Source organism: Bos grunniens, chromosome 16 (genome assembly GCF_055505025.1).
Source record: "Bos grunniens cultivar Pamir isolate PY7600 chromosome 16, Bosgru_T2T1.0, whole genome shotgun sequence".
In the NCBI taxonomy this organism is placed as follows: Eukaryota; Metazoa; Chordata; class Mammalia; order Artiodactyla; family Bovidae; genus Bos; species Bos grunniens.
This window is the reverse complement of record NC_141180.1, coordinates 6631267-6636066: the sequence shown is the minus strand read 5'-3', so window position 1 is coordinate 6636066 and position 4800 is coordinate 6631267. Positions and strand designations below refer to the sequence as shown.

At 40.2% G+C, this 4800-nt stretch overlaps 1 non-coding gene across 1 annotated transcript; it reads right to left on the bottom strand.

Moving 5' to 3' along the window:
* Window positions 1–2973: 2973 nt before the first annotated feature.
* Window positions 2974–3045, bottom strand: TRNAW-CCA (transfer RNA tryptophan (anticodon CCA)). The gene has a single exon. It is a non-coding gene; the product is annotated as a tRNA-Trp (tRNA).
* Window positions 3046–4800: the final 1755 nt, after the last annotated feature.

The following is a 4800-nucleotide window of genomic DNA, read 5'->3' as shown; positions in this document are numbered from 1 at the left end:
ACCTTGAGTTGTTTTATTGTTTTTGTATTACAGCCAAGAACCATGTGGCCAACAGACTGCAACAAGCCCTTTTATTTTCAACATAGCAAATGACGGTTCTTGAACTTGAATGTCATGTGAAATTGGGATTGAAAGACAGACTTCACTGCAAGTTGATTATTGATCTTTAAATGAAAAAAAGGAAGGCATGGCTATCAGGACTCTCTGAGTCTTGCAAACCATCCTCTAGCCCTTGCAGCTTCTTTGGTCACCAGGAAAATGACAGAGGGCTGACTAACAGTGACTTCAGTTTGCGGATATCATTTCATCCATCACACTGGTGATTCTGGCTTCTCTTTACGGTATTATTGATGATCAGTTGGGGATATTACTTATGATGGATGAAGCTGAAGCGGGCTAGCAGAGCATTCTGTGAGCACAGGTAACAAAAATGAGAAGCTAGGTAGATAGAAGAGTTCCAGAATGATTAGGCTTCCTGCATTTATGTAGAATGAACAAGTCTAGAGCTCTAACATACAGCATGTTGACAACAATTAATAAAACAGTATTGAAACTGGGAATTTGCTATGAAGGGGATTTCAGGTGTTATTATTATCAAAAGAAAAGGTAACTAAATATGAGAAGACAAGTCAATTCGCTTGGGACTGTAATAATCACATCACTGTGTGTGTGCATCTCAAAATACCATGTTGTATACCTTATATACTGTTTTTATTTAAAAATCAATAAATCAAGACAAAAACCATTATAGTTCCATACTTTTCAGGTGAAAATAGAACTGAGCTAGAACTAGACAGAGCTGGACACAGATAAAGCTTTCTTTCCAATGTTTCTTTACATTAGTGGGAACGAGATCACACACAGCAACAACAACACAAGGAAAATCTAAAAAATAAGATATGAAACAATGGCTCTAAGACAAACTGTCGAATAAGTTTGGTATCAGATGAAGAAGAATTAATCCTTGCTAGATACTCTCATTTATACTTCCTGGTGGCTCAGATGGTAAAGAATCTGCCTTCAATGTGGGAGTCGTGGGTTTGATCCCTGGGTTGGGAAGATCCCTTGGAGAAGGGAACTGCTACCTATTCCAGTATTCTGGCCTGGAGAATCCCATAGACAGAGGATCCTGGTGGTTTACAGCCTATGGGGTTGCAAAGATTCGGACATGACTGAGTGACTTTCATTTCATAATTCCTTCAGGAACAAATTATTTGAAATAAATTTTGTAGCACTTTGGATGCAGAACTTTATTTCAGGTCATGGGCAGAGCCAAATCAATGGAAAAACAGAGTTCTTGATTTGAGGGACTCTGTGTCTCCCCTTCAACATTCATTTACTCAGCAGCTATTTTTTGAGAACCTATTATGTGCTGAGTTCTCTTTTTATCTAAATATTCAGAAGTTAAAACAAAAAAGGCAAAATATATTTTTCTATAAAATAGAAAGAGAGCTACATTGTAGTGGGAAGAGAAGCAAAAATGAGAAAACAAGAGAAACATCAGGCAAGATCATTTAAGTTAGTCATAGGTTCCAAGAAGATGATAGTTCATAAAGAGTGATGGTGGAGCCAGCTACCTTGGATTGGATGATCAAGAATGTCACTGCTTCTGGCAGGATGGAGTATTTCACAGTAGAGCGATGCTCCAGCTGAGAAAAATGGACAAACTAACACAAATCTAACCAGACAAGAGATAAAAATCACCTGCATAATTGCAACATAGAAATATCAGAGCCCTTCAGACCAGAGTGGCTAAATTTCCAGAGAGGGGAAAACTGGAAAATGAGCTGATGGCGCTGCTTCTGCTTGGGTGAACCTAGCATAGATAATAAGTAACTGGTATTATCCCATGCATAGAGCCACTGCAGGGAACAGAAAAACAAGCAGATATTTCAGTAGTTATACAGAGATGTGAGGGACTAAATTGGAGATTTGAGAGGCCTAAAACATACAGCCAGGCTCCTGCTCAGGCAGTTCTCAAGTTTGAAATCAGGCAAGGCTTTATGCTAAAAAGGTACACTGAAACCTACTGACAAGCAGGGCAGAGGAGATGAAGATTAGAGTCCAGCAGTTTCCAATAGAAGAGGCCCTGGTAGCTCACTGGGAGTCATGCAGAAAGATCCCTGGCTCCCAATACTTTACATTCCTCCCACGTACAAATACACTCATCTACCTTTCCAATATCCTCAAAGGCATCAGGCCCAAGCTTGAGCTTTAGAATCGAATCCTCTAAATAGGGTCACAGTGTTGTTGAGGTTATAACCTCCTCGAGTAAGGTTTCTCTCAACCTTTAGTCTATGACTTATAGACTAAAGAAATCAGTTACCTGTCCTTCACCTCCGCTCCACATCCGAGGGTGAGACAAAAACCAAAAAAGACTCCCCCTGTCAAAAAGCAGGGAGAGGCAGGAAGCGCTTTGTGGTTTCTGATCCACAACTGAGCACATGATGCTAGTTCCTGATTAGCCCTGCTCCATGGGAATGGTTCCATGGGATCTGGCTCTTCATTCTATTGGCTAGAGTGAAGCAAAGGACCATCCTTCTTTCAGTGGGAGAGGGACCCACGCAAAGGCTTGGATATGAGGGGTATGGCTCATTAGGGCATCTTTAGAGGATAACCACAGTGATGCAAAACCTCTTTCATACCATCCTCAGAGATATGTCTATTGCTACTTTAAAAAGAGTGACAGGGGATGCAATGTATAGCCTGGTAACTGTAGTTAAAAATTCTGTATTGGATATTTGAAAGTCTCTAAAGAATAGGTCTGAAAAGTTCTTATCACAAGAAAAATATATAACTCAGAATGGAGTTAGATGTTAACTATATTTATCTCAGTGAAAGTGAAAGGGAAGTTGCTCAGTCTTGTCCAACTCTTTGTGACCCCATGAACGGTAGCCTACCAAGCTTCTCCATCCATGGGATTCTCCAGGCAAGAATACTGGAGTGGGTTACCATTTCCTTCTCCAGGGGATCTTCCCGACCCAGGGATCGAACCTGGGTCTCCTGCATTGGAGGCAGATGCTTTAACCTCTAAGCCACCAGGGAAGCCCATATCTCAGTGATCACTTTGTAATACATACAAATGCTAAATCATTATGTTAAACACTTGAAAATAGTATAACACATCAGTAATATCTCAATATTTAAAAAAGTAAAAGAAGGAAAAAAGAACCAGAGTGAAAAAGCATTTAATTTTCTATGTGGATTTGATGCTATACCAGCCTATAAACTTCAAGCTATTATTAAGGTTAATTGTCCAATTTTGAAAAATAATAAGAGATTTGTTTGTCTTATAATTCTACTACTGTCAAGAGTGTGACCTTGGATAAGTCACTTAATCCTTGGAAGTGCTATTATCCCAATTAAAACAAAAACAAAAAGACGATGCAAATTACAGAGCTCATATGGTTATTGTGAGGATTAAGTGAGATAATGTGTGTCAAGTACGTTGCCCAGTGATGGGCATTTTGTAGATGCTGTACAAATGAGAGTTTAAAAGTGTTGCTTTTAAGACATAGGCTAAAAAAAGAAGGATTTTAGAAATAACCTGAAGTTCCGTGTTCACAAAATTACCTTGCACGGATATAAAATTGTAGGTAAATGATTTACATTTTGAGAAATGCACTGTTTGGGGATCGCTGTGTTCTTGAGTGAGCACCCAGTATTCTATTTCTGTGGGTGACAATCAGAATTTTCCTAAAGAGAAGGCAGGCTATCACATTTGGACAAGGGCAATCCTGTTAGCAGAGGGAAGAGGAAGACCTTTGAACTCAGGCAACCCGTAAGGATAGTGTGCATCCCTGGATAAAAACAGCAAAATTTTGGTTAAGTTAGAATAATTTGGTTAGTAACTGAAATGTAACTTAACTTTATACTCAAAAGTGGTAAAGCTTGTACACATCACTTACTCATGGTTACAATCATTATGGACATACATCAGAGGGGCAAAGTCAGGCTGAACATTGCACCAGAAATTACTGGGCAGTGAAGAGGGTTAAACAAAAATTAAACACTTTATCAAGAGTGGAGCAGAGTTTCCATAGTATGGAAAGATAGTATTAAGCACATGGCTATGATTTCCAATTATATATATACTTCCCTCTGCTTGGGCTCTAAAATCACTGCAGATGTTGACTGCAGCCGTGAAATCGGAATGTTTGCTTCTTGGCCGGAAAGCTATGACAAACCTAGAGAGTTTGTCTCTGCTGAAGAGCAGAGACATTACTCTGCTGACAAAGGTCCATACAGTCAAGGCTCTGGTCTTCCCAGTGGTCACGCACGGTTGTGAAAGCTGGACCATAAAGAAGACGGAGCGACGAAGAATTGATGCCTTTGAAGTGTGGTGTTGGAGAAGACTCCTGAGAGTCCCTTGGACTGCAAGGAGATCCAACCAGTCAATCTTAAGGGAAATCCACCCTGAATATTCATCGGAAGGACTGATGCTGAAGTTGAAACTGCAGTATTTTGGTCATCTGTTGTGAACAGCTGACTCATTGGAAAAGTCTGATGCAGGGAAAGATTGAAGGTTGAAGAAGAAGAGGGCATCAGAGGATGAGATGGCTGGATGGCATCACTGATGCAATGGACATGAGCTTGGGCAGACTTCAGGAGATGGTGAGGGACAAAGAGGCCTGGCGTGCTGCCAGGGCATGGGGTCACAAAGAACTGGATATGACTGGGCGACTGAGCAACAACATCATTTCAAGTATCACTCTGCGTGTGTGTGTGTGTGTGTGTGCGCATAAGTACAATTATAGATAATTCTAATAAAATTCCTTGTTTTACTAAGCAGAGTAGTCA